This window comes from Alligator mississippiensis, chromosome 6 (assembly GCF_030867095.1).
Source record: "Alligator mississippiensis isolate rAllMis1 chromosome 6, rAllMis1, whole genome shotgun sequence".
Lineage (NCBI taxonomy): Eukaryota > Metazoa > Chordata > Crocodylia > Alligatoridae > Alligator > Alligator mississippiensis.
In genome coordinates, this window is record NC_081829.1 from 32,535,918 (window position 1) to 32,558,983 (window position 23,066).

General features: G+C 43.1%; 1 long non-coding RNA gene across 1 annotated transcript in view; it reads left to right on the top strand.

Annotated features, from left to right (window-relative positions):
- The window catches only part of LOC132251146 (uncharacterized), a 38,289-nt gene that overhangs the window by 10,553 nt on the left and 4,670 nt on the right, over positions 1-23,066 (top strand). Inside the window, exon 3 of the long non-coding RNA XR_009463002.1 lies at positions 12,940-13,071. This is a non-coding gene — a long non-coding RNA (uncharacterized LOC132251146). The remainder of the gene's footprint in view (positions 1-12,939; positions 13,072-23,066) is intronic.

Sequence of the window (23,066 nt, forward strand, 5' to 3'; positions counted from 1 at the left end):
GCCACATGGTCTAGGGACGTGGTTGTCATGGGGGACCTAAACTATCCTGATATCTGCTGGAAGGAACAGTCAGTTAAATCCAATCATTCACGTGGGTTCTTAACCTGCATACAGGACCTTCACTTAATGCAGGAGGTATACAGTCCCACTAGTGGGAATGCTTTACTGGACTTAGTGTTGACTACAGTGGATGATCTGGTAAGGAAGCTGCAGACTCATGGTCACCTTGGGGGCAGTGACCATCAATTAATTTAATTCACCATATGGCATAGGGTAGGAAAGGTAACTAGTAGGGAGGAAGTGCTTGACTTTAGGAAGGCTAACTTCAGTGTATTGAGGAGTTTAGTCAATAAGGCACTGCAGAATAGGAGTATTGGCGAGATGGGAGTCCAGGAAGGGCGGTCATTCCTAAAGGAAGCAATCCTTCGAGCACAGAGGGAGATGATCCTATTGCAAGGGAAAGGGGCCAAAAAACTTCCCTGGCTAAACAGAGAAATCCAGGGGAGCCTAAGGGCAAAAAAAGAGGCATATAGGCAGTGGAAGTGGGGGAAAGCTACCGATGAGGAGAATACCTACTTGACCCACATTTGTAGGGAGGCAGTTAGAAAGGCCAAAGCAACTATGGAGCTGAGGCTGGCAACATAAATTAAAGACAACAGAAAGTCTTTTTTTAGTTATGTAGGGAGTAAAAGGAAGATGCAGGGCAGCATAGGACCCCTACTGAATAAACAGGAGCAATTAGTGACAGACAGAGGGACAAAGCTGAGCTTTTCAATGAGTTTTTTTCCTCAGTGTTCCTGTACAAGGGTTAAGATAAGTCTCTTAATGGGTTCTTAGATGGCCATCAAAGGGACACCAGCCTACCAACTGTTGATGCTGACTTGGTGCAGAGTCACTTGGATGGACTGGATGTGTTTAAGTTAGGAGGCCTGGATGAGCTGCATCCAAGAGTACTAAAGGAATTGGCCAGTGTCATAGCAGAACCACTGGCATGGCTGTTTGAGGCCTTAATGCACTTGGGTCAGGTCCCAAAGGACTGAAAAAGGCCCAATGTTGTCCCTATCTTCAAGAAGGGGAAGAAGGAGAATCCGGGTAATTATAGGCCAGTCAGTCTTACCTCTTTCCTTGGAAAAGTCTTTGAAAAGATTATTAAGGATCATATTTGTGAGTCCAGTGGGAAAAATAATGCAGCAGGGCAACCAGCATGGATTTGTAGCAGGTAGATCATGCCTGAATAATCTGTTTTCGTTTTATGACCAGGTCACAAAATGCTTAGACGCAGGAGTAGAGGTGGATGTCATTTACTTGGATTTTAGGAAGGCCTTCGATACAGTATCTCATCCCAGTCTCATAAATAGGCTGTGACTTAGATGATTACACAGTCCGGTGGGTGGCAAATTGGCTTGGGGGTCGCACCCAGAGAGTGGTAGTAGACAGGTCGGTATCAACCTGGAAGAATGTGGGTAGTGGGGTCCTGCAAGGCTCAGTCCTTGGACCTGTACTCTTCAGTGACTTCATCAGTGACTTGGATGTGGGCATGAAGTGAACTCTGTCCAAGTTTGCAGCTGATACTAAATTGTTGGGTGAAGTGAACACTCTGGAGGGTAGGGAACAATTGTACTCCGACCTGGACAGGTTGGAAAAGTGGGCAGAACACAATAGGATTCAGTTCAACGAGGACAAATGCAGAGTGCTGCACCTAGGGCATAAAAATATCCAGCACACTTACTGGCTGGAAAATGACCCATCAGCAGATGCATAACAAATAGATCCAAGGAGGTGATACTTCCCCTCTATGCGGCATTGGTCAGACTGCAGTTGGAGTACTGCATCCAGTTTTGGGCGTTGTACTTTAAGAAGGATGTGGATAACCTCGAGAGGGTCCAGAGGAGGGACACTCACATGGTTAAGGGTTTACAGGTCAAGCCCTATGAGGAGAGACTAAGAGACCTGGACCTCTTCAGCCTCCACAAAAGAAGGCTGAGAGGTGATCTTGTGGCTGCCTACAAATTCATTAGGGGGCACGTAGCAAGGAACCGGAGATACTCTGTCAGTTTGTGACCCTTGTTCCTTGTTACTCCAAGAGGCACCCTGGTGAACAAAGAGCAGATTTAGGCTGGAAATCGAGAAGAACTTCTTCACGGTAAGAGTGGCCAAAACTTTGAATGGGTTTCCAAGGCAGGTGGTGCTCTCCCCTACCTTGGGGGTCTTTAAGAGAAGGCTGGATAGGCATCTGGCTGGGGTCATCTGACCCCAGCAATCTTTCTTGCCCAGGCAGGAGGTCAGACTCAATGATCTGTTGAGATCCCATCTGATCCTAGCATCTATGAATCTATGAAATAACATTAAATATATATTTTTAAAATGTTAATCATTCACTAATTTATTATTGGATACCTTTAGAAAAGAATATTCTCAATATCTTCCAAATGAAAAAATAATACACACAAAAGTGACAGCAAGAGATTGCAAAACATACTTAAACACACCTTTCACTGCTTTTTTTTTTTAATAAAGAAGGATAAAAACATGCTTTGGCTGCACTGCAGTGTAACAAACTTCCTACAGAATACAGACCAGATAAGACCAGCTCTCTATGCAGGAAAAGTGTAATTAGAATCTTTGACATGAAGTGAAAGCAGTCATTTAGAAATCGTGAGAAAGTGTTAATTTAGCATAAATCTAAGCTTCCAAAAAATAAAATAAATATTATCAGGAGTTCATAATGTGGTTGTTTTTGAGGATCATCTGACATTATGTAAAACGGAGATAATATAGAGATCAGAGGAATTGGTTGTCCTAGTGCCCTGCCTTTCACCCCTCACATCAAGCCCTATTGCACATTAAGCTTCTTACAAGTCTTCTGTATTTTTCAGAGGCTGGTCCTGTTACAAATATATCTCTGCCTTGTAACATCACAACCAACTACTTCTTATAAAGTAAGCCTCTCAGACCTCAGCATTCTGTGCACTGTATTTATAAACAATGGGAAGAATAAAAAAAGATTTCAGGAATGGTCATGTGCAAGACACTAGATGAAAAATGTCAATTACATTATTAGTATTCTCATTGTGCTCTACAAACAAATAGAATTAGATTTTTTCTTTGTAAATAAAAATGTGTCAGAGACCTTGCTGGGCAATTAGAGGTCTTTACAGTAAAGAGTGAAAAATGCTTACTGGACTTGGGAATTTTGGAGAACCTCGATGGAAATTTTTTCTTTTCCCAGCTTTCTTCTCTCCAGCATAAAAGCTCCTGCACATTATGCAAAACATAAAACTGTGTACTCTTAAATGTATAGACCTGCCACAAACTAGTCTCACCCATTCTGAGTTAAAACACAGATCCCATATGGACAGGACACATGCCATGCCATATTCTGTTGGGGAAGAGATGGGTCAAGAGAGATTTGGTGGGAGTTCATGATCCCCACCTCCAGTTCTGCAGTGGTAAGTAACATAGATCATCAAGTGGCTATTGTTAACAAGAAAGTGATTTATATAACAAGTTAGGTAACGAATAAATGTCAGTAAGTGATGCTGTATACATCTGTCCAAAAATGCAATGGAATCCTAGGCTCTGCAATCTCTCTTTTTAATGATGGGGCTTCCCTTTAATGCGGGACTACTAGGGACAACTACCAGCAGGAGGAGCTTTGTCTATGAAGATTGATGGGTTGATTGATTCCACTATGAATCAGGACAGATAAGGAGAAGGTGCACTGTCATGTCACCAAGAAAGCAGACACTGCTAAATATCATAGCATATAACTAATAAATTATCACTGAATTTTCACTGACTACACACTTACAGCTTGATTTTCTCTAGTATGGCTACATCTGAATTATATCTAAGTTAGAGGAGAAATCTAGCCCAAACTCTTTATCATGGCCAATTTCCAAATTTTGATTTTGAATGAAAAAAAAATTGTTTTCAAGTATTATATCGGTGGGTGGACATTTTCAAAGTTAAATGATGATTTTTTGCAAATTTGTTCATGGCAAATGTTCCCAACTTTCAGTCACATATAATTGTCAGATGAGTATGAATTTCTTTTTAGATTGTTCAGCACTAAAGTGAGGGCTATTTGCTCGCCAGATTTCAAGCATCATAGTATTTTTTCAGTTATGTCTGGCAGCATACATCCTCTGAGAAACTCGCACTCTGTACAGTGCCTTGCCTTGCAAGTATCATCCCAGAGTCAGTGGCTGCATGTCACCCTGGAACTGAAGTCCCACTGCCAGTAATGAGTAATGTAAAAGCAACTGGAGGGAAGTTGATAGGACAAAAAGAATAGGTGATTTGTTTCAAGATTTCTTTGTGGGAGCAAATTCCATACTAGTAAAATCATTGACTAATATGATTAACTTTAGAGTGAGGCTGTGATGAAACCAGATGTAAAATAACACTGTAAGTTTTGGAAGTTTTAGTTAAAAACAGCTAGTACTTGATCCCTATGCTTGACTAGTACTTGAGCCCACAAGGGCTCAGTACAAGAGAAATATAGTGTCCTTTGTTATACAGAAGGTCAACCTAGCTCATCTAATGGTCTTTATATCCATTTCTTTTCTTCCCCAGTGGTTCCACTATGAAGACTTGTTCTATTATTTGCATGCCAACTCTATGTGTTTTTGACGCAATAAACTCATAGTTCTATACCCCATAGAAAGAGAATGGGCTTTAATGTTAATAGCAACAGTGTAGTCTGAATGTATCTAAGAAATCTAAGAGCAGGAAATAGCAATGAGTAATTGTAGTATCTTTGGACAAATATTGACATTTTATTAGTGCCACAACAAATGGTATTTCTAGTACTGTCCTTATAGTAAGCGTGGGGGAAAGAAGAAGGGAATAAAATATAGGGAAATGAGTGATAGAGAGAGAAGCCTTGCCTTGACTAGGAAAAATAGTTAAATTTTGGCCGTATTTAGCTAGCATGTCTTCAATAAGCCTAACTTGAATTTATTCCCCTTTCCTAATCAAGACAAGTCCACAGAGAAAGGGCAGAGACAATTGACAAAGAGAAAGAGAAACATTTTACAGAAAATAGTTGTTTATGGTAAAATGGTAAGTTGTTTAGGGGATGGAGTGGATAAGAGGAGGTGGAGTTTTGAGGAGGATTTCAAGTCAGGGAGAAAATATCAAAAACATTTCTGAATGTTATTCCTCTTTCATTTTTTCTGTCAGTGCCTTCATGACCTCCCATTCCCCTCATCTACCCTTTTCCCCCCAAAATAATAATTTCAGTTTCAATATTGTTAACAATTTTTCCTCTCCCTCTCTATCCCTCCCTTCCCCTCCCCCACCCCCTCTCATTTCTAACCAGAAACTTCCCCCACCCTCACCCCCAATTTCTGTCTATCAAATATTGCAGCCGCCACATAAAAAGATATGTCCAGGGGAAAAAAGCTTCAAATATTCAGCTTCCCATAAGTGGAAAAGGGCCAAACCTAACAGCAGATATGTCAAAGGCTTTTTGCTCTATTTAGAACAAAACATTAGTGTTAATTGATAATGGGCTGCCCCTCTACAACAACAATGGGTAATTTCCTTCTCCTTGTCCCTGGAATCTGGCTGGTTTTCAAATGCCAAGCTGGACACCCTTGTGTTGGAGATGCACAAAAACATACGTGCCACTGCTGATCTATCGGCCAGATATGTTGCATCCAGATTGCTTGACTTTAGGTTCTGTTGGAAGTGGGGCTGTTCAATGGGGAAACAGCCCACAACCTAATTAAAAAATGGCATGTTTCTCTTTCCTTGACCTAAAAATCTCCGTAGATTTGTTTTTTTTTCTTTATTAAGCTCTCTACTGGATCCCTAATCTACTGAACTTGGAGAACTTTCAATAGGGGATGTTCTTTTTTTTTTTGGGGGGGGGAGTTAAATATTTTAATTATATTATTTCCCATTCCAGTATCTGACCCAGCATTGATTTTCATAATTGTTTGCTCATTCAAATAACTGAAAATTGTATGTTTTTTTACGTCTGAGTTTTCCATTTGATTTTTTTGTTTCTTGTTTGGACTAGATTTTATAAAAGAATGGTGGGGGAGGGGAAATCCCAGTAATTATTTAGTCAAACATCTTTCAGCAAGTGAAAGTGTGAAGTGTTGGACTTCCTGCAGCTTTTCAGACTCATGAAAAACCAAGTTGGCATTTCTGATACAGACACAGATGTCAGTCATCTTGTGAAGGGAACCAGCATGCTGTACTATGATTTACTTGGCAACACAGTTGAGAAAAAATGGAGAAATTGGTTGGCTGTGGCACAGACTGTTGATTTGAATGCATGTCCTGGCCAAATAGTAGTACTGCCTCTGATTACATTAGCGTTCATCTTCTTTCAGCAGAGCATTTTGACTCTTATGCTCCACCCACCCATTCCACACGCATTCCTCATTTTAAGCTTTGTCCCCTGAAGGCCTTTCTTTCTGATTTTCTTAGATATTCAGAAAGTAATGCTTAAGAAAACTAGTAAGGATTAGAGGAGAGAAATTTAAAACATTTTTTGAACATATTTGTAAAAAAATGAATTAAAAAACCCCAAAATATATTACTTGACCACAAAATGAAGAATATTTTTTTTTTTAATTGACTGTAAAACCCCTAAATAGTAGTGACTGTGGCCTATAGAGATCAGGAAGCTTACCTATGAGGTTTAAGCTAAGAGAACTTCCATTTCAAATGCATACGTTGTGAAAGGTCACGCACAGAGTCAGTGGTAGAACTGTGAAGAGTACTCCAGCATCCAAAGTGCCAGGCAAGATTCAAAATACAGGGGGGAGGAGGGCTGAGTCCCCTGCTAAGAGATGAGAGCCTCCCATAAGCCCCCCAATAATAGATAAGAGCCCCCAGCCTGCCCCACGCCTTTCTAAGCAGCTCAGGTGGCAGTAACGGTGGCGGCTCCATCCAGCTTCTGACTGCCACCGTTGCAAACCCCCAAGAGTCAGAGTGTAATTCGAACCCTGGTGCCAGGATAAACCAACAGGCCACAGTGATTTGGATATGAATCACTACTTCATCCTTTAAAATGTGCTAGGCCTATTTTCTCTCCTAATTTGCTTCTTTGTTCAGCAGCTGTGTTATACTTTTGTTTGCTGTTGTACTTTTTGTTAGGAATCCCATAAATGCCTTGGCTTCAATTGTGCCTTATAGGCATAGGTTCACAATGTCTCTACAGGTTCTCAAAAAGATATCAGGCCTACTACGATTCTTGGAAATGAGGTTCTCCTCTAAAACAGGGTCTGAGAAATGGCTTTGTATATTTCTACAGCTCTTCAGTTTCCTCAAGGCAGATATTTTTTCAACTTAACAATAAATGGTTGTTTTTCCTAGTGGTACAGCCACATCCAGGCTGTACAAGCAAAGCTGTTTTTTATTTTAGTGCTACTAAAGATTCCACATACCCATTAAGGCCATCACCATGTCTGACACATCTTATTGTCTTCCCATTGTCCTTTGTGACACCTCTGACCCCTTATCTTCAGAGGCCCTAAAGAGCTGTATGTGATTGACAGATAAGTGTAATGACATAGGCTAAGTGAGGCAGAAGCACTCTAAGTATCATACTTTACTCAAAGTGCTCTAGGGTATTTTTACACTTGCCCTGCAATGCAGTGCCAAATGCTTTAATTAGCAAGTTACGCTAATTAAGAGCACCCACACATCACACGTATCAGTGTCTCAGCATGTCCCACTGCTGGGAAAATGGTAGCAGGGTGCTTTGAGCTAAAGCTCATTGAATATGATTTATTTCAAAGTGCCCCACTGCCATTTTTTTCAGTGCAGGGACACATGGGGATGCTGATACACATGACGCAGAAGGCTGCTGGAGCATGTCAATTTCCACTCCAAGACACTGGATTTCCAGTGCAACAGAGAAGACTTCCTCCATGTCTACAGGAGCCCCTAGGTTAGGCTGGTGGAGAACAGATCAGACATTCACTGTTTGTTGGGGGTGCTCAGGGCCTGCCTACTCTGGCAGAGGCCAGCAGGCTGGGCCACACAGCCTCCCAACACCTTGTTGGCTTGGGTTTTGGGGTGGGGAGGGGAGGGGAGAGGGGCAGCTGGTCTGGCCCCATGCAATAAAGGGGCTTCATCATTCCCCCAGCCCATCCCAGCCTCCTGACAGTTGCGGTTTGTAGCCATGTGTGGCTTTTCACTGTTCAGGAAACTAGGGGTAGGCAGGGAGGGGAAGCCTCCCTGCTGTGCTTGCCTGGCCTACTCCCCCCTCACCCCACAGGACCCAAACCAGCAAGCTGAAGGGAGCCCATGCAGCAGGGGGCTCTGTTCCCCCACCCACCTGTCCCTAGCTCCTGGCCTTCTGCACAGGCCCATCCCACCCCCTCAAGACCTCAGCCAATATGTGCAGCAAGGGGGCTTGGTTCCCTAACCTCCCCGCCCCCCTGCCCTCCCAACCATCTGGCTACACAGGAAAGAGACAGAGCATTTTTTGTCTCCTCTCAATGTCAGCCTGAGGGCAGGGCTGGACCAGTGCTCACCCAGAGCAGGCAAGCAATGGCTTAGGGGAGCATGCCCTGTGAGGGGCCCCTGGGATGCTGAAGGAATGAGACCCACCTTGACTTGCAATAGGATGTGATACAGACATTTGATAAAGCACTCTAACCTAAAGCACTCTAGTCTGATACCACATCCATCCAGGGTTAGCTTAGAGTGAGAACTGACATTTTTAAAGTTCTCTATGTACTGTGAATGTCTATTTTGTTATGGCTGTAGAGCACTTTCTGCATGTTTATTGCATGATAAGTGTAACATCTGTACCTAGTCATAAAAGATGGAATAGTCCCACTCACCCTTTCTTAGCAGCTTTGGTTTTGCAGGGCTAACAGATGTAAGACATGTCAAGGAAGGGATTTCAAAGCATCTAAAGAAGCAAGAATATAGTGACCACCAAACATCAAAGAGACTAGTGCTCCCTAACTCCCTTACTTGCTTCTGAAGATCCCCTAAAAGCTTGTTTTATCCACTACCTTCAAAAAAGGACTGAATACACTCAGGGAGTAGGAGGGTAACATTGTTTCATGATCACCTTTTCAGAGTGCAATTCCACTTCAAGTGAGTACAGCAACTAGTTGTCTCTGAAGTTGCTTGGTAGAAAGAAAAGAAAATAGGGATATAGATATGTCTTGTTTCTGCTCCTCCCCAGCCTTTTTGAGTGGCTAGTGCACAAGGCATGCACCTGTGTTTGGCAACTGGATGAAGAACGCAAATAAGGAAGACCCTTTGGAGTCTCCTCATCCACATAGGGGCAGCCAGAGAAAGTATTTATTATGCAATTTACAGTGGTGACTAATCCTTCTTAGATGAGGGCAGTGCTCTATGATGCTAGGCACTGCACAAATATGCTAACAGACAATCCATGGTTTATGAGTTTTTACCAGGGGAACTGAAGCAAAATATGCCCAAGGAAATTATGCCCAAGAAAATTATGCCCAAGAAATGAGGTGGTCATTAGGGCATTAGCTTGAGATGCCAGGGTTTAATTACCGACTTTGCCCCAGGCACTGAACAAGTCTCACTCTGTACCTTAGTTCTCCATCTGTAAAACAGAGATGACAATATTTCATAGTGCTGTGAAGGTAAATGTATTAAAGATTCTGGGACTCGCTAATAATGTGTTAGAGGGGGTGGACTGACATATAGCTAAAATGAAGAAAGAAGGAAGTCTGACAGGAAATCTTCTGACTTCCAGTCCACTGCCTTAACCTCAAGACCCTCCTTAGCTTTGTGGTGATTATTTCATAGTCAATCAATCCTATGTAATGATTATTTTATTGACAGAGGGGTTCAAGCTTAGGCTGTTTCTAAGGGTGAATTTAAATTTCTGAAAAGGCTTTTCTCAGGCTTGTCCCCTTTTCAATAGGAAAATGAGAATGTCACAACTGAGTAGTAGACTCCCATTCCACGCTCAGGATATTCTGTTGTATGTGAAAGCTTCCCTATTGATACTGCTTCAGGAATAGACAAACAGACTGTGATAAGGAGAACTATGCAAACAACCCTAAAAGCCATCTACTAAGCTATTTTCAGGGTGGGGAGAAAGGAAAATAATAATAATGCAACTTTCAATTTTCTAACAGGGACAGTTGGCAACATTGCTTTTTTCCAATTAAGATGATAGCATCTGGCCTACTGTAATCCTTAAGGTTGTAAACTGTGTCATGTTGCCCTGTTCAGAGTGGATTCATCAGTCAGCTGGCTGTAATTTATCTGATTAAAAAGAAATGCACTGGCTATAATTTTACTGTAGGGTGGTTGTTTTTTTTTCATTTCACATGCACTGTGGGAAATAATTTACTTAAGGCACTGGACTGAAAAACAAAACAACCCCCGCCCCCCACCCCCTCACCCCCGTAAAATTAAGGTTTTCTCTCCCTGTACTGCCCCCTCCCCTTATTCAGGCAAACCTAATATAAAAGGGTTTAGCAAGGGATATAATCATTTTATAGTAAATTTTGTCACCCTCTGGATTAGATTATTATACGGTGGAGCTTAGTCACATAGGCTAGCTGCAGTATACTAAGAGAGTCTTGCAGTTTTAAAAGAAGCAGCAGCATCATGGAAGATGAAACTGGATGCCAGCTGCCACTGAAACTGGTAGGATAGAAGGGAGAAGAAGGGAAAAGGGAATCAGAAATGCAGACATCCTCAGCAGCAGCAGCAGCAAGAGGGGATTAAGCAGGAACAATTTAAATGAAGCTGAGAGGAAGTGAAATGAATTTCACTGGCTTCAATTGCCTCAGTCCTTTCTCTGGCATCTATCACAACCCCTGAATTAGAAATATCCAAGTAATGCACTAATGCGGTTATCCTGTGAGCACACAATAGCAGCAGCAAAATGGGAGTCAAACATTCAGGAGGCAGGATTTGGTGGTGGATGGGATGCATTTGTGCTGCCTGTTTGACATGCTGAGTCTCTGTGGTACAAATGGCTGAATAGGGGATTCTCATTGCTATAAATATGCCCTAGAAACTACTAATAATGTTAATGTGTGTGTAGTACTGTGACATTTTTAACACCTTGCTGTGACATCTTTTAAGCTTTGTGTTCAGGAAGTTCAGAAGTGTAGTTCAGTTTGGAAAACTGGCCAAAATTTTGGATGCATTTATATTTACAAACCTGTAGACAAAAAAGAAAAAAAGAAAGAAAAAAGCACTTGTAAGAAGAGGTTTTCTAGGAAAATACTCAGTGCTTTCAGCAGTTTGTAGAGCTAGTAACAAGTTTGTGACAGAACCCATGCCTTGTGTAATTACTGACACCTGCACTAAAGTGGGAGCACCTTCCACCTGCTCTGCACAGCTGTCAGAAAGCATAAAAAGTGATCTCAGAAGATTCAGACCTTTAGTGCCTGTGAACTTCCATTCAGAACTTGGAAGTACAGAGATTTCCCAGAAGTGATGAAAATGGCAAAAAAGGTGGACATTTTAAGCCTTAGATTTTTACTTTCAGTTTGAGATGAGTTTGAAGCGTCTTCTGATCTGAACATGTGAGCCCATATTTATGGTCAAACTACTCCTTTTCTAGCCTCAGTAAGCCCATAAAACTTTTCCCTCTACAATAGTGCCAAGAAGATGCAAAATGATACCATTCTGATTTAGAGTTGTCAAAGGAAGAGCTGGCAGGTGTGCAGATGTCACGAGTACCCACAGTGACAACAATAAGATTTAAAACATAAATAAGAGTTTTGGAAAGGAACAATGTGACTGCCTGGCCTCGAACAGCCAGTCACATGCTGCCTTGGCCCAGATAGATGGTGACGGACGTACCAAGGTTTCTTGAAAACTCTGAGAAAGATAATTATCACCTAGGTGGCCACCCCCAGACTTTCCTGCCACGACTTTGAATGTAATCTCAGTGGCGGGGCAAACCGCCTGAGGCTCCTCAGTGGTGGGTAGTCTGCTAGATGGCCGTCCGTGGGGCTCTACCTCCCCTACAGCCCAGCCTCATGCCACCCTTTGATGGGTCACTAGATCCTGAGTCGGCCATCCCTCCACTGCAGCTGTGCTCTTGACCCCGACGTTCTCTCACGTCTTGTGTCCCAAGCACTTTCTTCTCCAGTGTCTCCACTGATCCCCTATCTAGTCTAAGCTGGGTCTCTTCCTGCCTCAAGCTACCTCAAACCAGAAACCAAAAAGCCAACAGCAACCGGAATAAGAAAAAAAGAAGAACAAAAAAAAGGATGGAAAGAAGCTGCCCTGCCAGTGCCTCTATGCTACACTCTCTTCCCCTTCGCCAGGACTTCTCCCTTACTAGGAGACCTAGATCCTTGGTGTTATCTATCCCGCTACACAACCCCTCCAAAAGAAAAAGGGAAAAAATTAATCCAAATCATGAGTTGGGGTGGGTCTTTCCAGTTTCCTCCCCAGCCCTACCATTAGGATATGAAGGTGCCTCCTCATTACTCTCTCTCTCTAAGGTTTCTTTGCCCTCATACCTGCCACTCAGTATTCTGCACCCAGTACCTGGGGACTCTCTGGGTGATGATCCGATGTCTAGCCAGGGGTGGCTAAGGCTCCTGTTCCTGGGCCTCATGCCACTAAGTGTGGCTTGCAGAGTTGCTCTCCATCAACGTTGTCTGTGGCATTCCGCTTCCAGCGCCCCACAGTCCTTCCTGCCCTGGCCAGCTGTTGTCTGTGCTGTGGGCTAGTGCCAAGCCTACTATGGCCTTGACGGGTTTTCCTTTTTGTTGCTCACACCAGTCTCTACCAGTGCAGAGAGCCTCCTTTGGCTCTCTTGCCTCTCGGGCACACCCGCCTCCGCTGGTGCAGAGAACCTCCGTCAGCTCTCCCTCCTCCCGAGCACGCCAGTCGTCACTAGGGTAGAGAGACTTTTCTGGCTGTCTCCCCTCCTGATTATGCCTGCTGTCACCGGCACAGAGAGCTTCCACTGACTCTATCTCCTCCTGCTCCTCCCAGCCTCCACGAGTGGTCCTTTTTGTTTCCGCTGGCCGATGACATCACCAGCCAGCCTCAGCTGTATAAAGGCATGGCTTATGATCAGCGAGAGTTCCCTTCTCCATTCTGGCTGCGCCATGGGCCCTGCTGCAGGTAAGTGTTCTTCTTGTATTTTTTTTTCTTTTATGCATGGTCCCCACCCTAGGAGCCCCCAGGGTGTGGTTCAGGGCTCTTTCATCTGATCCCCCCCATGACAAGCAGGAACCCTCATGTACTTTAATAAAACCTCACTGAAAGTGCAGGAACAAACCATCCCAACGTGCAGGAAGACTATCAATTATGGCAAAAGATCAGTTTGGCTTAGCAGAGAAACTCTTCAGGAATTTAAATACAAAAAGGAAGCTTATAAAAAGTGGAAACCTAGACAGACAACTAGAGGGGAGTATAAGAGTACTGCTCAGGCATGCAGAGATGGAGTCAGGAAGGCCAAAGTGCAATCAGTGTTGCAGCTAGCAAGGGACATGAAGGATAACATGAAGGGTATTTACAAGTATGTTAGCAATAAAAGGATAATCAGGGAAAGTGTGGGTTGCTTACTAAGTGGGGGTGGCAACCTAGTGACAGAGGATGCAGAAAAGGCTGAAATGCTTAATGCCTTTTTCACATCAGTCTTCACAGGCAAGTTCAGGTCCCAGACTACTACACCTGGCAGCACAGTTTGGGGAAGAGGTGAGGAGCCAACAGTGGAAAAGAACAGGTTAGAGACTATTTAGAAAAGCTGGATGTGTACCAATTTATGGGGCTGAATGGGATGCACTGGGGGTTGCTGAGGGAGTTGGCTGATGTGATTGCAGAGCCACGGGCCATCATCTTTGAAAACTCATGGCAACTGAGAGAAGTCCCAGATGATTGGAAAGGGGAAAATATAGTGCTCATATTTAAGAAAGGGAAGAAGGAGGATCCAGGGAACTACAGACCAGTCAGTCTCACCTCAGTCCCTGGAAAAATCATGGAGCAGATCCTCAAAGAATCTATTTCTAAGCACTAGAGGAGAAGAAGGTGATTAGGAACATTTGCCAAAGGCAAGTCATGCCTGACCAACCTAATTGCCTTCTATGATGAGATGACTGGCCTGTGGATGCTGGGATACCAGTGCATGTGAGAAACCTTGACTTTAGCAAGGCTTTTGATATCATCTCCCACAACATTCTTGCAGGCAAGCTAAGGAAAGATGGGTTGGATGAATGAACTGTAAGGTGGGTAGAAAACTGGCTTTATCATCGGGCTAGGAGGATAGTAGTCAATGGCTCAATGTCTAGTTGGCAGCTGGTATCAAGTGGAGAGCCACAGAGCCAGTCATCAGTAACCAGAGTTGCACCTTCAGGAAGTCTGCAGATGACACCAAGCTGTGGGGAGTAGTAGATGCAGTGGAGGGTAGGTTAGGATTCTGAGAGACTTAGGCAAATTGGAGGATTGGACCAAAAGAAATGTCATAAGGTTCAATAAGGACAAGTGTAAAGTCCTGCACTTAGGATGGAACAATTCCATGCACTGGTACAGGCTGGGGATTGATTGGCTAGGCAGCAACTCTACAGAAAAGGACAGTGGACAATAAGCTGAATATGAGCAAAACAGTATGCATTTGTTGCCATGAAGGCTAACAACATGCTGGGCTGCATTGGCAGGAGTAATGACAGCAAATTAAGGGACATGATTATTCTACTCTATTCTGAACTGGTGAGGCTGCATCTGGAGTACTGTTTTCAGTTTTGGGCCCTCCACTACAGAAAGGATGTGGGCAAATTGGAGAGAGTCCAGCAGGGGGCAATAAAACTGGTTAGGGATCTGGGGTACATGACTTCTGAGGAGAGGCTATGGGAACTGGTTTTATTTAGTCTAGAAAAGAAAAGGCTAAGAGGGATTTTAATATCAGCCTTCAAATACCTGAAAGGTGGTTCCAAAGAGGAAGACTGTTCTCAGTGGTAGCAGATTACAGAACAAGGAGCAATGGTCTTAAGTTGCAGCAAGGGAAGTTTAGGGTAGATATTAGGAAAAGCTTTCTTACAAAGAGGGTAGTAAAACACTGGAACAGGTTAACTAAAGAGGTTGTGGAATCTCCATCCTTGTAGGTTTTTAAGACCTGGTTAGGCAAAGCCTTGACTGGGATGATCTAGTTATGGGTGGTCCTGCTTTGAGCAGGGGCTTGAACTAGATGACCTTCCAACGTCCCTTCCAACCCTAATTTTCTATGATTCTATGCTTTAGGAAATAATTTTTGCTGACCAGGGGAAATTGGGGGGGTGGGGTAGGAAACTACCTCCAGTGGGTTTTTTGCCCTTCTCTGGTGCAGTTCATAGCAGTCTCTGTCAAAGAATCATAGAAATTAAGGGCTGGAAGGGACCTCAAAAGATCATTGAGTCTAACCCCCCTGCTTTGGGCAGAAATACTGCTGAGATCGAATGATCCCAGCAAGATGTCTGTACAGTCTCCTCTTGAATACTTCCAAGGTTGGGGACTGTACCACCTCCTTGGAAAGTCTATTCCAGATTTTGGTCACCCTTACTGTAAAGAACTTCTTCCTTACATCCAACCTGAAACCATTCTCTAACAGTTTATGGCCATTGCTCCTTATCCTCCCCTGAGGCACCCTAATGAACAGTTTTTCTCCCAGCTCCCAATATTCACCCTTCACATGCTTATAGACAGCCACCAAGTCCCCCCTCAGTCTTTTCTTCCTCAGGCTGAAGTTCCAGATCCCTTAGTCTTTTCTCATAAGGTTTGTCCTCCAGGCCCTTAATCATTCTTGTGGCCCTTCTCTGGTCCTTTTCAAGATTCTCCATATCTTTTTTGAAGCATGGCGCCCAGAACTGGACACATTACTCCAGCTGGGCTCTCATCAATGTCAATTCTAGAGGAAGTATCACTTCCTTAGCCCTGCTAGCGATATATCGGCTAATGCATCCCAGTATGCTATTAGCTCTGCTGACTGCAGCATCACACTGGGAGCTCATGATCATTCATAACCCCGAGGTCCCTTTCAGCCATAGTGCCAGCCAGGACATCTCCTCCTAACCTATATTCATGTCACTGATTACTTCTGCCCAGATGAACCACTCTGAATTTATCCTTGTTGAACTGCATCTGGTCCTGCTCTGCCCACCTTTCCAGCTTGTCCAGGTCTTCCAGGACCTCTCCTGAGCACCACGAGTCTTCAAATACCTTCACCCATTGTCCTGCAATAACTCCAGCACTCTCAGGTGTAGTCCATCTGGTCCTGCTGGCTTGAAGACGTTCAGCCACTCTGTGTGCTTCCTCACCAGTTCAACACTGGCCATTGGTTTGCAATCAGGTATTGGTATTGGTTGGGTATTGGTTTTAATGGACTGCAGGTCTATCAGTCTGGCCATTCCTCCATTTCTGTCATAACTACACAAGACTCAGGGAAATGGTGATTTGAACGCACCATTATTTTTCTCACTGAGAAACCTTCTTAAGGAAACCTTCTTAATGGTAGATTGACATTTCATTCTCTCTAATTTTGTGAGAGGGACTTTTCACATAAAAAGGGTGAAACAACAGTGATCTGAATAACAAAGCAGCAACTCTGTGCAGTTCTAAATGCCAGTTCAAATAATTGATGGCCAAGTATACTATCAGCCTTCTCTAACCAATACTCTGCTAGCCATCCCAAGAAAAAGCAAGTGTTGCACATAAGCTCCAGAATGTTGTAACATTTATTACTCAGGACAGTTGAAGCAGAAGAGCATTTTGCAATTATGAAGTTGCCGAAAAGAATAAGACATATGCTCCCACCCCAGACCTTCCCAAATGATAATAGTGGATTTCAGGAGAGATGACAGTAATTACCTGGCCAAGCATCTTTTATTTGAGCAGTCCACACAGCTATCTATCTGAAATTTCAAGAGATGGACTTGGAGAGAATGAACTGTGGGGAAATTTGCATACGCACACACACGTAGTAGCAGCAGTGGTAGAAGTTAGGAAGAACTGTTGGGAAAATGGAAATCTATGGCAATAAAGTTTAAGCTGAGTCGGGGGGGTTTTAGTGGTGAAATACACAAAGCTCTCCTAGGTTCATTGGCTTTGTGTTGAACTTTGCTCTGAATGTGTTGGTCTACATGAACCTGAATTCACAGTAAACTGCCTGAGTGCTAAAATCAAGAACAAGCAAATCTCACTGGAAGTGGTAGATTTCACATAACCCTTTATTCTTTTGAAAAATCACCATAGGATCATTAACTTCCTCTGGAAAGGATCCTTAGAGTTATAGAAGGGACATTAACATATCTTTTATCCAAAGAATGAGTCAGAATACCAAATAATACATTCCAATTCTAGAAAGGGAGTGCCAAATTTAGGACTGAGGCCAAGACTTTGTTACAGTATCCTTTAGGGCTAAAAATTAATGTTATACTAACTGCATCATACTGACTCACTGGAAAACTTTCAGAGGCACTACCTTCATGGACCTTGCCAGAGTTGTAAGTGAGAACTTACCACTTCACAAGAAAATACCAAAGCTAGTTTTTGGCTATCCTAGTCCCCACAGATAAGAGAAGCCCTGTATGAAAGCAGCTGCATGTTGCACATTTTTCTGTTTGTGTTCTGGATGAGTGAACCACAAGTTGTTTTATACCCTAGCTCCCATCATGGCTCTCTAAAAAATGTGAATTGACAGCATCAGACTGACTTACATTAATCTTTGTTACATAGTACTCTGACTCCATTGCAAGTCTGACTCTGTTCTCCATCTGAATTAGTTTCTTGCTAAAAGATCTGCCTGGGCAGGGGAGAGGAACCCAACAATCTTTGCTCTCTCACACTTCCAGTGTCCCTGCTGATGGTGTGAATTCTTTTGCTTTTTGATTTAAGCTAACAGTATGCAAGGCTTCTGCTTGAAAGTATCTTGCAGTTGAGATATACAAATAAGTGAGCATCTGTTGTTTCTCTGGCTATTGACTGGCAATAGCAACCTGAAAAATAAACTGAAACAGATTTCAAGTGGAAGTAAAATTATGTTTTAAATGTGCAGGGAGCAACCTTTGCTTACATATATCCTTCATTCGCCTGCCTCCAACACAGGGTGCATCATCCCAATCCACAGTCAGAAAAGTTTTCCTGTCCCTGTCCTAGATCAGTCAGGACTCTCAAACAAGTAAACAGTCTATTTATAGGATGAATAGGATGATTGGATGAATAGTGATTAGTCACTCACCAGAAACCTAGATACTAGAAGTGAACAGCTATCTGATTCTTAATATACACATTGTGGCACAGATATGTCTCCAAGATGCATGCACAAAAGGAACTGCACAGGCTTTGCAGGTTACTAAATATTTAGAATTCAATCCTAGTCCCACTGAGGTCCCACAGAATAAAAGTACTATTCTATTCAAGCTAGTGGAGGGTAGTTTCAGGCTAGACATTAGGAGGCACTACTTCACTGTCAGGGCTGCTAGGACCTGGAACCAACTTCCAAAAGAAGTGGTGATGGCTCCTACCCTGGGGGTCTTTAAAAAAAGTCTGGACGAACATCTGGCCGGGGTCATTTGATCCCAGTACTCTTTCGTACCATGGCAAGGGGTTGGACTAGATGATCTCCTCAGGTCCCTTCTGACCCTACCAACTATGAAACTATGAAACTACTGTTGCTTATTTCAGTAGGACCACTATTTCATCCTTAGTGCCCAAGCTGATTTCACTCACCTGCTTAACTCAAGTGATTTCAGTGTAGTCCCTTCTGATTTATACTGCTTGTAAATAAGTTTGGAACTAGACTCACAGTTGTCCCCACAAGAAATTTCTATCAGAATCCACCATTTTAGAAAGATGACTCCTGATTTTCAAAACTTCTCTCCATGGAAAAAATAAGCTAAAATCCTAACATTTAACGCATGGTATTCAGAGGCTGACCTCCTGAGTATAGCAGGTCGTACAGGTTGTGTTTTTCTTCTGGAGCTTTGCAGTTTGAGTTTGTTCACTGTTAAAATCTGTATCTTTATACAATTTTTTTTTGTAAGAATTTGAACCAGTGACCTTTTTCTAAAATTTCTCTTTTTTCCATTCTTATGCAGAAATTGGTTGTTATCCTCCATCCTGGACATACAGGGCTATTTCTTAAGTAATGAGAAGGCCTTTGAGTGAAATAATTTTCCAGAGTACATGCAAAGCATTGGGCATTTATACACTTGATCCGGGAGCAGTGGGGGCTTTAATGAGAGCGGCTCCGAGAGCCTCTCTAATTAAAGTGCCCAGATCATCACGTGTATCAGCATCCCCATACTGAAAAATGGTGGCAGGAGCGCTTTAACTAAAGCTTGTCAAATTAACTTTAGTTAAAGCATCCTTGTTATTATTCAGCATGGGGATGCTGATTCACATGATGCTGGAGTCTGCTACAACACAGTAATTAGCACACTCCAGCAGACTCAATTAATCAAATCTGCTCCGACGCGCTGTAATTGCAGCACATCAGAGCAGCCTCTCTGCATGTCTATAGGTGCCTATTATGGCTTGAGTTTCAATTGTTACTTATTTGGAAACAGAATATCAAAACTCAAAGTTGCACTTTCTAGAAATGACAGTGCTGTGGGTTGTTTCCCATACCAGTAGCTAATTTGTTTTAAGCAATATCTGTGATTTCTAGTATGTGTTTGAAATTTTAATCCTCATGTCTATTAAGAATAAACATTTAAAATCACTAGACTGGTAAAATATAATCTACTTTTTATGACATTGAGTTGACTGAAGACTTAGTATCAGTGGGAGCATATTTTTAGTTGTAATAAAAATGGTATGTTTAAAGAAAGGCTAGTCTGTGTTTAGAGAAAATTTGCTTGGGGTTTCTTTTTTCCATGCTGATAGGTAAACTGAGAAGGGTAGTATCAAAGAGTAAAATTTGAAAAGAAAAAAATGGAAGAGAGAAAAGTGGAGAGATTTAAAGGACAGATAGGATTCAGGAGGAAAGAGGGACATATAGAGGAAATGAAACTGAGGCAAATTGTAAGAGAAAAATTATATAGAAAAGAGCAAGTAAAAATGGAAGAATGAGGCTAGGGAAAACTGCAAAGCAAGCTAGCAAACCCCCTCCGCCCCCCAAAATTGTAATAAAAGGTTGAAATTAGACCAGTGCTGAGTTGTGGTAATTCAAGAAAGAGCAACAATAACACTCGTAAATGGAAAGCCAAACTAAATGGAAGTTACTTTTCTAATTCACGTGGTTAAATCCCAATACTAATGGGAAAGCTACACAAAGAGTGCAGAATCAGGCACTAAATAAAGAATTCTTAAGTATAGCAGTACATATAGTGGAAAAAGTTATTTGAATGCCCGGTGTATTAGGCCCCTGACAGATATGCAAGTAAAGGCACCATGGGATCTGGTGCCTGCTACCTACAATCATGCTTTCTGTGGGCCATGTGCATGGCAGGAGGTGTGATTGTGGGATTGAATACCAGATCCCATCAAACCTTATTGCTAGTTCAAGGGGAGCTTGAAATCACCATCCCAGGGTCCTCCTACACCAGCAAATAGTAAGCTTCTGTGCCTGAAAGCCCCATCAGCTGATGGGTCTCCCAGCCATGGAAGCGCACCATGCATTTCCCTGACTTAAAGCCCCATCAGCTAGTTCTGGGCTCCTCAGCCCAGACAGCAGCAGCGATGGCAGCTGGGCAGGCAGCTGCCTCACTCCCCCCTTCTCATCCTACTCCGAGACAGTACAAGCAGTCACAAGTATGTGGCAGCGGGAAGGACATGGGGGAGCCCAGGGCACTATGGAGGACAGGGGGAAACCCAAGTGGCTGTGGGGAGCTGCAGCCATGGGGAAACTGAGGTAGCCCCAGAAGGGAGGGGGCAATGGGAAGGGTTTTTACCTTTCAGTCATTGAGCTAGCACTGACACAGATCAACATTTGTGCAGCTCACAGCATACAGTGTAACAAGGTCCTCAGAGAACTAGTTTAGTCCAGTAGCCGTGCTGTAATCTTAAATTTTGCAGGATATTTCCCTAAGCCAAACTGTAGGCCAAGTGAGTGCGTTGCTGGTTTGAAAACTGTGGATCTGACTATGGAGAACATTATTAATTGTACCTTATTTTTGCTCTGGATTGTGCCTTTCTAGGTTCAACCTTTTTAGATTCAAGCCATCCCTCCATAACTTTTCTAATTTTAGCAGTTCCTTTGGTTAAGAACCACTATTGAACATTCTTATCTTCCCTCAGTGGTCCTTAACTCGGATAATGGGCTCCCCCTGGTGCTAGTGCCGCCTCAAGCACTGCTACCACCACCATGGCCCGGTGAAACTGCCCTATGTGCTGCTGTTTCCAGAAGGCAGTGGAGCTGGACCAGGCATTCCTGCTGCAGCTATTCTCTGGTGTGGCTCTGCTGCCTCCTGGAAAGAAAGGAGCACAGGGCAGTTTTACTTGGGCATGGCAGCAACAGTACCGACACCATAACACCCTTGAAAGAGTATTGTGGCACTCCAGAGTGCTGCAGCACCTTGATTGAGAACCGCTGCTTTAAAAGCTTCTTCTGACTACAGAGATTCAAGGCATTGTGGCTGGTAGGACTTCTGTCTTGAGCTTGTCTTCTGTGGAATCTCTTTTTAAATTTAACAGCATTAGCTATTTTGTTGCAGCATTTAAATAATATGATGATTGGTACTTAAGACAGATAAAAGGAATTCCAAAGGCACTCTTTATGAATTTTAATACTATGTTTTTGCATTGTCCAGTGATGAAAACAAGTTCCATAGAAAAACAAAAACAGTTTGTGCTAATATCACTTTTGCATGTTTAGAATCTGATAACATCTTAAGCTTAATCACTTTCCTGTTTGCAATTGTAAGATAAGTCACTTGACCAAATGCCTGTTTAAATTAGCTTTTATTTAACTTTTTTTTCTCTTCTCTTCTGTGGGCTTTAAATCCTGGCCTTAAGGGGAAACTATTAATTAACTTTCTCATCCAATCAGGAATGAGAATTAACACTGCCATCCCTTTAACCCAAGTAGCTAGCCAAAATTCAGGGTCTTGTAAGATCATTCTAGTTAGAAGGAGAAACTGGTGAAGGTTAGGAGAAACTGGAGCCAGGTATTTCTTTGCTGCATTCATGTTCATTTACAAAGACTATACAAACTCTTGTCTTCCTAAATACAGCAGGAATTGAAACAACCAAAGACAATTTCCTTGCTCACAGCACTCAGGATTTTTCGGCTAGCAGACAGCTCAGAATTTCCATCTTGGCTTTTGTTAGGGCCACACATAATTCTTGTCCTTTCCTAGTACACATGCATCCCTCTTAAATACTATCCTCAGTACAGGTCTTTTGCACAATATTTTGAGTCCCTGAGCAGCCTTGAGTTTGCCCCTGTGTTAAGGTAGTGACATGTGCTTAATCATCTCTTACAGCTATCTTCAATGAAGAGTGGCTCTAAAACATAGAATTGTAGAATTGTAAAAAATTAAGGTTGGAAGGGACCTTAAGAGGCCATCTAGTCCAACCCCCTGCTTAAAGCAGGACCATCCCCAACTAGATCATCCCAGCCAGGGTTTTGTCAAGCCGGGCCTTAAAAACCTCCAAGGATGGAGATTCTACCATATCTCTAGGTACCCCATTCCAGTGATTCACCTCCCTCCTAGTGAGAGTTTTTTTCCTAATATCCAACCTAAACTTCATTTGCTGCAACTTTAGACCATTTGCTTCTTGTTCTGTCATCTGCCACCACTGAAAACAGCCTAGCTTCATCCTTTTTGTAACCATCCTTCAGGTAGTTAAAGGCTGCTACCAAATCCCCACTCAGTCTTTCCCCTCTAGACAAAATAAGCCCAGTTCCCTCACCCTCTCCTGAGAAGTCATGTGCCCCAGCCCCCTGACCATTTTTGTTGCCCTCTGCTGGACTCTCTCCACATCTTTTCTGTAGTAGGGGGCCCAAAACTTGACACAGTACTCCAGATGTGGCCTCACCAGTGCAGAATAGAGGGGAATAATTACTTCCCTCAATCTGCTGGCAACATTTCTACTCAGTGGCAATGCATAGGGGGTGGATATGAGCACTGGCGCACCCCCTGACTGGCTGCACTCCCTGCTTAGGTGATGGGTGGCGGGGGCAGGCAGGAGCACTGGTGCCTGCC